The 10,707-nt window shown below is 49.9% G+C and overlaps 2 non-coding genes and 1 pseudogene across 2 annotated transcripts; all 3 read right to left on the reverse strand.

Annotated features, from left to right (window-relative positions):
- Positions 1-1,445: 1,445 nt before the first annotated feature.
- LOC149254600 (25S ribosomal RNA) lies at positions 1,446-4,743 on the reverse strand. Its single transcript, XR_016267770.1, has one exon. It is a non-coding gene; the product is annotated as a 25S ribosomal RNA (ribosomal RNA).
- A 247-nt stretch (positions 4,744-4,990) lies between these two features.
- On the reverse strand, positions 4,991-5,144 carry LOC149254601 (5.8S ribosomal RNA). The gene has a single exon (XR_016267567.1). It is a non-coding gene; the product is annotated as a 5.8S ribosomal RNA (ribosomal RNA).
- Positions 5,145-7,785: 2,641 nt separating this feature from the next.
- Positions 7,786-9,597, reverse strand: LOC149254602 (18S ribosomal RNA; annotated as a pseudogene).
- Between the last annotated feature and the right edge of the window lie 1,110 nt (positions 9,598-10,707).

A 10,707-nucleotide genomic window follows, 5' to 3' on the forward strand; every position in this document is an offset into this window, starting at 1 on the left:
ATGCCAAATGCTCCAACGCCTTGCCATATTTATATGAGCGGTTGGGCGAGTCGCTGCCCAAGCTGACTTGACCACCACGTGCCAAAACACCCTTACACGTCGCAAACTTGCCATCCGATTGTTGGTCGGAAAACAATCCCTCATTCAAGTCGCCCCAACATGTAAGTCGGCCCGTGGGTTATGCCAAACGCTCCCACGCTATAAACCAACCATCACTCCACCTCTAATGCACATTATACTTATGTCCCTTTGCACATTTCAGTCGTAGAGTTCGCACTTCACACCGATGGGGAGAAACCGAACTGCAAGTCCTTACACAACGTTTCCCAGACTTGGGTAGCAATTTTTATTGTGACGCGAAATGGAAATCACATGCATGTCCGCTGACTTGGGTAGCAGTTTTCATCGCGCCGCGAAACGGACACCCTGAGTTCCCCAGACATTGGCGGCTCTTCGTGGCCCCATGACATGGAAATTTGAAGTTCCACAGACTCTCGGGCGATTCAGGGTGTACCGTGACATGGAAACAGCGAGTTTCCCAGACTTGGGCAGCGGTTTCGAAACACGCCAAGTTCCCGAGACTTGCGATATGGTTTGAATCGTCATGGAAACCTCAAGTTCCCCTCGTTTCCCTCATGCCGTAAAATGCGGAAACCCGTGGTTCCATCAAAGTGGCAGGACATGGAAACCCCAAGCTTCCCAGGCTTGGGCGCCAGGGTGCGACATGGAAAACCCCGAGTCTCCACAGGCTTGGGCGCCGCCGGCTTCGGTCGTGGCGCGACATGGAAACCCCAAGTTTCCCCAGGCCTGGGCGTCCGGGTGTGACTTGGAAACCCCGAGTTTCTGCAGGCTTGAGCGCCACCGGTTTCGTCGTGGCACAACTCGGAAACCCCAAGTTTCCCCAGGCTTGGGAGCGACTTGTAAACCCCAAAAAATTTTGCGCCAGGCGGAAACCCCAAATTTTAGCCGCGACATGGAAACCCCAATTTATTTTCTACGTTAGGCGGAACCCCCAAATTTTAGGCACCAGGTAGAAACCCCAAATTTTTGGCGCGACATGGAAGCGCCGAATTTTAGGAGCCTGGTGGAAACCCCAAATTTTAGGTGCCAGGTGGAAACCCCAAATTTTTGGCGCGACATGGAAGCCTTGAATTTTAGGAGCCCGGTGGAAACCCCAAATTTTCGGCGCCGGGTGGAAACCCCAAATTTTTGGCGAGACATGGAAGCCCCAAATTTTGGGCACCGGGGCATGGCATGGAAACCCTAAATTTTGGGTGTCGGGGTGCGGCATGGAAACCCCTGTTTTCTCAGGTTTCGTCGCCTTTTCCATCGCGGCGTGGGAACCCCAAATTTCCCGTCCCCAAGCAATGAAAATTTGTCATCTGGAGGAAGAGGCAGAGGCGCGAGAGGGTTGCCCAGATTTTGTTTATGACAAGAGCGAAGCTCTTAATTGAGGCAACCAAGGGCTGAATCTCAGTGGATTCTAACCCGTTGCATATTTAAGTCATCTGCAAAGGATTCTTCTCAACGACTGTTTGGAATTGAACTTCAAAGCTGCCTTGACCGAGATGCTTCACGGTCATGGTTTGCAAATGACATGGGCCCCTGGGGGCGACAAAGCAACGCCCCTACAGCGGGTTGAGATATAGTCAAAGAGTGACATGCACCACTTCTAGCGTGGATTCTGACTTAGAGGCGTTCAGTCATAATCCGACACACGGTAGCTTCGTGCCACTAGCTTTTCAACCAAGCGCGATGACCAATTTTGTGAATCAACGGTTCCTCTTGTACTAAGTTGAATTACTATTGTAGTGTGGTTCATCAGTAGGGTAAAACTAACCTGTCTCACGACGGTCTAAACCCAGCTCACGTTCCCCATTGGTGGGTGAAAAATCCAACACTTTGTGAATTCTGCTTCACAATGATAGGAAGAGTCGACATCGAAGGATCAAAAAGCAACATCGCTATGAATGCTTGGCTGCCACAAGCCAGTTATCCCTGTGGTAACTTTTCTGACACCTCTAGCTTCAAATTCCAAAAATCTAAAGGATCGATAGGCCACGCTTTCACAGTTTGTATTCATACTGAAAATCAAAATCAAATGAGCTTTTACCCTTTTGTTCCACACGAGATTTTTGTTCTCGTTGAGCTCATATTAGGACACCTGCGTTATCTTTTAACAGATGTGCCACCCCAGCCAAACTCCCCACCTGAATAAGTAAAATAATGTTAAAAGTAGTGGTATTTCACTTGCGCCAAAAACGGCTCCCACTTATTCTACACCTCTCAAGTCATTTCACAAAGTCGGACTAGTGTCAAGCTTAACAGGGTATTCTTTCCCCACTGATTCTGCCAAGCCCGTTCCCTTGGCTGTGGTTTTACTAGATAGTTGATAGGGACAGTGGGAATCTCGTTAATCCATTCATGCGCGTCACTAATTAGATGATGAGGCATTTGGCTACCTTAAGAGAGTCATAGTTACTCCCGCCGTTTATCCGCGCTTGGTTGAATTTCTTCACTTTGACATTCAGAGCACTGGGCATAAATCACATTGCGTCAGCATCTACAGGGACCATCACAATGCTTTGTTTTAATTAAATAGTCAGATTCCCCTTGTCTGTACCAATTCTGAGTCGACTATTCGACGCCTAGGGAAAAGCCCCCACAGGGGGCATTCTACGCCTGTAGCCCAATCGGCACGCGACTGCCCGCCCTCGCCAAGAGAGCATCTCGGGCATACTGTCGACAGCCCACGAGTTGAGGGCGCAGACCCCTAGTCCCAGCCCTCAGAGTCAATCCTTTTCCCTAAGTTACGGATCTGTTTTGCCGACTTCCCTTACCTACATTGTTCTATTGACCAGAGGTTGTTCACCTTGGAGACCTGGTGCGGTTACGAGTACGACCGGGCATGAACAGTACTCGGTCCTCCAGATTTTCAAGGGCCGCCGAGGACACACCGACACCACAAGACGTGTGGTGCTCTTCTATCTACTGGACCCTATCTCCGGGTGAACCGATTCCAGGGTGGGCAAGCTGTTAAAAAGAAAAGATAACTCTTCCCAGTGCCCCCGACAATGTCTCCGGATTTCCTAATGTTGCCGCCTGCCGCCATGTCTCGGTTCGGGAATATTAAACCGATTCCCTTTTGATGCTCATGCAGAGTGCACCCTTGATTCAAGGCATCCCCATCTCTTAGGATCGACTAACCCATGTCCAAGTGCTGTTCACATGGAACCTTTCCCCACTTCAGTCTTCAAAGTTCTCATTTGAATATTTGCTACTACCACCAAGATTTGCACCGGGGGTCAATCCACCCAAGCTCACACCCGAGGTTTCTCAACGACCCCCATGTCCTCCCACTCATCGGAGTCAGGCAATTGCTCCGACGGTCGAGTATAGGTTGCGCACTTTAGCGCCATTCATTTTTGGGGCTAGTTGATTTGGCAGGTGAGTTGTTACACACTCCTTAGTGGATTTCGACTTCCATGACCACCATCCTGCTGTCTTAATCAACCAACACCCTTTGTGGGATCTAGGTTAGCGTGCAATTTGGCACCGTAACTCTACTTTCGGTTCATCCCGCATCGCCAGTTCTGCTTACCAAAAATGGCCCACTTGGAGCTCTCGATTCCACGGCGCGGCTCAATGGAGCAGCCGCACCCTCTTACCTATTTAAAGTTTCAGAATAGTTCGAGGGCGTTATGCCCCCGATGCCTCTAATCATTTGCTTTACCTGATAAAACTTGCACATGAGCTCCAGCTATCCTGAGGGAAACTTTGGAGGAAACCAGCTACTAGATGGTTCGATTAGTCTTTCGCCCCTATACCCAAGTCAGATGAACGATTTGCATGTCAGTATCACTACGAGCCTCCAACAGAGTTTCCTCTGGCTTCACCTTGCTCAGGCATAGTTCACCATCTTTCAAGTCCCAACAGGTGTGCTCACACTCGAACCCTTCGCATAAGCTCAAGTTCGGTCGACGATGCACCCCCCTAGAGAGGGGATCTCGCTCGTTAGCTTCCTTCCGCCTCGCAGGTTTTCAAACTCACCGACTCACACACATGTTAGACTCCTTGGTCCATGTTTCAAGACGGGTCAAATGGAAAGCCCGCCAACCAACACCACGAGCGCGCAGGTGCACACCACCCGCCACAAGGGCGCACGCTTCGTTCCTCGACCACCACAACGGAAAACTGACAGGCAGTAATCCACCCGTGCTTGTGACGATGCAGCAGCCCGTGTTGGTTTGTACCTCAAGTCGAGCGGCGGACCAGCCTGAGCCATTCCACATCCGACCGAGACACATCGATAGCCTCCATCCGCTTCCCTCCCAGCAATTTCAAGCACTCTTTAACTCTCTTTTGCAAGTCCTTTTCATCTTTCCCTCGCGGTACTTGTTTGCTATCGGTCTCTCGCTCGTATTTAGCCTTGGACAGAATTTACCACCAAATTAGGGCTACATTCCCAAACAACCCGACTCGCTGACAACGCCTCATGATGCGGCAGGGTCCTGGGCCGACGAGGCTATCACCCTCTCAAGCGCCCCCTTCCAAGGGACTTGGCCCAAGTCTGCCGCTGAGGACGCTTCTACAGACTACAATTCAGGCAGTGCCACTGCCCGATTTTCATGTTGGGCTCTTCCCGGTTCACACGTCGCTACTAGGGGAATCCTTGTAAGTTTCTTTTCCTCTGCTTAATTATATAGTTAAACTCAGTGGGTGTTCTCGCCTGAGCTGGGATCACAAAGTTGGAGCTAAATCCGCCCTACCCCATGGGAGGAAAAGAGAGAGCAAAGAAAGTTCGAGCGATGCCACACAAAGACCGCATCAGCTAACGTCAACTGCCCATCCAAGGGGACAAGATCACCGCTCGCCGACGCACACCACGAAACATTGCTTGAGGTATTTCAACCGACCGCACCGCATGGGGCATGGACGACCAGCTCTGCTGCTCCCTAGCATATTGCAGGGAGCGCGTTTGAATGGGATGCGACGCCCAGACAGACGTGCCCTCGACCGAGGCCTCGTGCGAAAATTGCGTTCAAAAACTCGATGATTCACAGGATTCTCCAATTCACACTAAGTATCGCATTTCGCTACGTTATTCATCGTAACAAGAGCTAAGATATCTGTTGCCGAGAGTCGTTTCCACGTGTATTACCAAAAAATCGGCCACAAAACTGAATAGGGGCACTCCCCACAACAAATGTAAGGCCAAGGGGCAAAAGGAGTAAAAACGCATGAGAGAAAGAGAAACAAAGGTGTCTAACCCCCTCTAGGGGGAGGCTCGAACAAAGAACAATCTCCCCCAGCCCCACGCCCTCACAAAAAGGGGGGAAATATGTGGAACATCGATCGAGAAGGACTAGGGTGGCCACCCTGGGAGCTCGCACTGCTTTTAGCCCTTCCCCGACACCAGCCCACAATAATTCCCCCTTTTCTCTGTAGAGTTGGGGACCAAAAGGAAGAAAAGGGTAGAAAACAAAGCACAAACAAGGCACAAGCCTCCCAAAACCCCGTGCCTTCAGCAAAAGGGGGGAATTAAAGGGGATGGTGATCAAGAAGGACTAGGGCGGCCACCCCGGGAGCTTGCACTGCATTTCATCCTTCCGGAACACCAATCCACAACAATCCCACCTTTTCTCTGTAACGCTAGGGGCCACGAGGAAGAAGGGAAGAAAACAACAAGAGAGAAAGGGATATATCAACCATGGCTACTGGCTCACAAGGGAGGCTTCAAACAGAGAACAAGCTCCCCCAACCCCGTGCCTTCGCAAAAAGGGGGGAACTGCAGGGGACGGCGATCGAGAAGGACTAGGGTGGCCACCCTGGGAACTCGCACTGCTTTTCTTACTTCTCGAACACCAATCCACAACAATCCCACCTTTTCTCCATAAAGCTAGGGGCCGAAAGAAAGAAGGGAAGAAAACAACATGAAAGAAAGAGAGATATCAAACGCGTCCACCGGCTCACAGGGGAGGCTCAAATAGAGAACAAGCTTCCCCACCCCCGTGCCTTCACAAAAAGGGGGGAATTGCAGGGGACGACGATCGAGAAGGACTAGGGTGGCCACCCTCGGAACTCGCACTGCTTTTCGTCCTTCCTGAACACCAATCCACAACAATCCCACCTTTTCTCCGTAAAGCTAAGGGGCCAAAAGCAAGAAGGGAAGAAAACAATAGGAAAGCAAGAGATATCAAACGTGGCTACCGACTCACAAGGGGAGGCTCAAATAGAGAACAAGCTTCCCAAACCCCACGCCTTCGAAAAAAGGGGGGAACTGCAGAGGACGACGATCGAGAAGGAATAGGGTGGCCACCCTGGGAACTCGCACTGCTTTTCATCCTTCCTGAACACCAATCCACAACAATCCCACCTCTCCTCCGTAAAGCTAGGGGCAAAAGGAAGAAGGGAAGAAAACAACACCAAAGAAACAAAGATCCCAAGAAAAGAGAGAAGCTGAACAGCACACCGAGTAGATGTCCACTAACCAAAAAGAAATCAAATAAGGCACCCAATCAAAAAAGCATCCTACCTCTTCACACCCTCCCACATGCATTCAGCACAACACCCTTTCCAGCTTTACAACATAGCAAACAACCAAGCAAATAAATCACAGCCTAAAATTGACCAATAGAAAAGACAAGGGCCACGATGAGACCAGTGTCTGGAGCACATCACTGAGAGGCGCACAACCCCCCAACCCAGTGGCACAAGGCTTTAAACGACAAATAGACTGCTACCAATAACACAAACCCACCTTGCTCTTGCACCCCTCCGTGTACAAAACACCCAACAACCTTTCCATCGAGAGAGTCGACAGGGGTCAAATAATAAAACAATAAAGAGGAGTTGTCACGGGCTGACACTCAACGTTGGAGAAAGCTGCGGGCCACAAATACATCGATGGTGCAAGGCCACTAGAGATAGGGACGTTCGCAAAGTGCACACCACGAAACAAAGAAATGACGCAAGTCCCACAAAAAACCCACAATACAAAGGGAGGAACAAAGACACAACCGCTACTTCTTTTTCCCTTAGAAGGGGAGAGGGTCACGAGAGGACTAGGAATTCCCTCGATGGCAAAGGAATGAGATAATATTTCCACCCTCATGCCTGTCAACGGGGAAAATTGTGATCTTGATGGAGCTCAGACCGAGGGATGGGTCGAGGGCATGTCGAGGAACGGTCAGGAGGGACTAGGGTGGCCAGGCCAACGGGTTGAACCACTCTTCATCCATCCCATACAGACCGCACCCCGAAAATCTTGCCTCACGGAAGGTTTGAGCTACCAGGCGCGCGCACAACCACTCCCTCGACCCAACCACCAGCAAAAAAAACTCACCCAAGCAACACATCAACCGCCGCCGCCTTTTCGAGAGAACCAACTATGGAAGCCTGCACCCTTGGACCATGCCTTCCAACGAACAAAATACCGAGCACCACCGCTACGAATGAGTCCAAATTTATCCATCGTATTTACCAAGCATCTCAACTTTGCAGCAACCATGCCCGGCCGAACATATCGTCGGAAGGGCTCCCAAGAAACAAGCTTCCGGACCCCCTGCAGAAACACATTGGGGGGAAGAAAAACAAAGGATGGGTGGGACAAGCACAAGCATGGCTTGCAAGCACACACGAAAAAACAAGCGTAGTTACCTTGAGACAAGCAACCAACAATGTTCCCGCCAAACACCAAACCCGCTCCCCTAGAGACGCACCAAAAACTCCCACATTGCAATCGAAACCAAACCAACCCGAACCAAAAAAGAAAACCCCTGCTATCAATGATCCTGCCGTAGGTTCACCTACGGTAACCTTGTTATGACTTCTCCTTCATCTAAATGATAAGGTTCAATTAACTTCTCATGATGTCGACGGCGGTGAACCACCATCGTCGACGCAATCCGAACACTTCACCGGATCATTCAATCGGTAGGAGTGATGGGCGGCGTGTACAAAGGGCAGGGACGTATTCACCATGAGTTGATGACACGCGCTTACTAGGAATTCGTCGTTGAATACCAATAATTGCAATGGTCTATCGCCATCACGATGCAATTTGAGAAGATTTCCTAATCCTCTCGAACTAGGGATAAAAAATTGTTGGCTGCATCAGTGTACCGCGCGTACGGCCTAGAACATCTAAGGGAATCACAGACCTATTATTGCCTCAAAATTCCATGGCCTAAACGGCCATCGTCCCTCTAAGAAGTTGGCCGTAAAGGGGAACCTCCATGTAGCTAGTTAGCAGGCTGAGGTCTCGTTCATTATTGGAATTAACCAGATAAATTGCTACACCAAATAAGAACGATCATGCACCACCTCCCATAGAATCAAGAAAGAGCTCTCAATCTGTCAATCCTTACTATGTCTGGACCTGGTAAGTTTCCCCGTGTTGAGTCAAATTAAGCCGTAGGCTCCACTCCTGGTGGTGCCCTTCCATCAATTCCTTTAAGTTTCAGCCTTGCGACCATACTCCCCCAGGAACCCAAACACTCTGATTTCTTAGAAGGTGCTGGCGGAGTCCTTAGAGCAACATCCACTGATCCCTGGTCGACATCGTTTATGGTTGAGACTAGGACAGAATCTGATCATCTTCAAGCCCCCAAAATTCGTTCTTGATTAATGAAAACATCCTTGGCAAATGCTTTCACAGTGGTCCATATTTCATAAATCCAAGAATTTCACCTCTGACAATGAAATACGAATGCCCCCGATAATCCCTATTAATCATTACTCTGATCCCGAAGGCCAACACAATAGGACCAGACTCCTATCATGTTATTCCATGCTAATGTATTCAGAGCATAAGCTTGCTTTGAGCACTCTAATTTTTCAAAGTAACAGTGCCGAAACCGCGACCCAGTCAATTAAGGCCAGGAGCACGCCGCCGACAAAAGGGACGGAAGGGTAGGTGCACACCGAGTAGGCGGACCGACCTTTATGACCCAAGATCCAACTACGAGCTTTTTAACTGCAACAACTTAAATATACGCAACTGGAGCTGGAATTACCATGGCTGCTCGCACCAGACTTGCCCTCCAATGGATCCTCGTTAAGGGATTTAGATTGTACTCATTCCAATTACCAAACTCGATGAGCCTAGTATTGTTATTTATTGTCACTACCTCCCCATGTCAGGATTGGGTAATTTAAGTGCCTGCTGCCTTCCTTGGATGTGGTAGCCGTTTCTCAGGCTCCCTCTCTGGAATCGAACCCTAATTCTGCGTCACCCATCACCACCATCGTAGGCCTCTATCCTACCATCGAAAGTTGATAGGGTAGAAATTTTAATGAAGCATCGCCAGCACAAGGGCTGTGCGATCCGTCGAGTTATCATGATTCACCGGAGAAGAGGGCAAGCCCGCGCTGGCCTTTTATCTAAAAAATGCATCCCTTCCAAAGAGTCGGGACTTGGTGCACGTATTAGCTCTAGAATTACTACAGTTATCCGAGTAGTATGGTACCATCAAAAAAACTATAACTGATTTAATGAGCCATCCGCAGTTTCACAGTCTGAATTAGTTCATACTTAGACATGCATGGCTTAATCTTTGAGACAAGCATATGACTACTAGCAGGATCAACCAGGTAGCACCCTCCCACTTCAAAGGGCGTTCTGGGCACTCTCTTACCGAGAGCCAACCTGAACACCCATCAAGTCAAAGAGACGTCAAAATATCATGTAAAACTTTTATGCCTTGCACCTCTTGCATCCCAAGAAGGAAGCACACACAACATTCCAAGGACATGGCACACAAATGGGTAGACCTACCGAGCCACAACGCACCAAGGCCACTTCAAAGTTTGCAGCCCCAGCCCAACCAACAAGAAAACGATCGATCACTCACCCACTCCCTTAGAAATGCCTCCAAAGGCCTCCACGGCCTACACCAAGGGGGGCACCTAGGAGTCCACCCGGACAGCAGCAACGATGGACCTCGATCACCCGATCGCCTGCGGCAACCTCGATGCAAAGGAAACAAATGGAGAACGACCAACCCACAACCTCTATATTACAAATGATCCACAACCCTCCCTGCCCCCGCACCGAGGCCACCTAGGAATCCACCCTGACAGGAGAAATGATGGACCTCGATCTCCCAACTGCCTGCAGCAGCCTCGATGTGAAGGAAAAGGAAGGAAATAAAAAGAGGACGACCGACCACACAAATCCTATCATAGAGAGGCCATACAAACCTCCCCACCCCGCACTGATGCCACCTAGGAGTCCACTCGGACAACAGCAACAGTGGACCTTGATCGGATGATTGCCTGCGGTAGCCTCGACACAAAGGCAAGGGAAGGAAATCATACAAGACAAATCGAGCCTGAAACCTCCCTTATAAATTCCTCCCAACCCACCCCTCCCCTCCCCGCACAGGGGCCACCTAGGAGTCCACCCAGACAGCAGCAACGATGGACCTCGATCACACGATCGCCTACGGCAGCCTCAATGCAGAGAGGAAACAGAAGGAAATAAAACAAGACCAACCGAGCCCACAACCTCTCTTAGAAATGCCCCCCGACCCTCCACGCCACACACCAAGGCCACCTAGGAGTCCACCCGCGACAGCAGCAATGGTGGACCTCGATCACTTGACCGCCTGTGGCAACCACGATGCGAAAAAAAAGGAAGGAAGTAAATGCAAATCAAGAGGGTTGCTACACAATACAAGAACACATATCTGAATAGGAGGAGGG

Source organism: Pinus tabuliformis, chromosome 7, assembly GCF_031772625.1.
Source record: "Pinus tabuliformis cultivar Carrire ecotype Pingquan chromosome 7, CPIR1, whole genome shotgun sequence".
Taxonomy (NCBI): Eukaryota; Viridiplantae; Streptophyta; class Pinopsida; order Pinales; family Pinaceae; genus Pinus; species Pinus tabuliformis.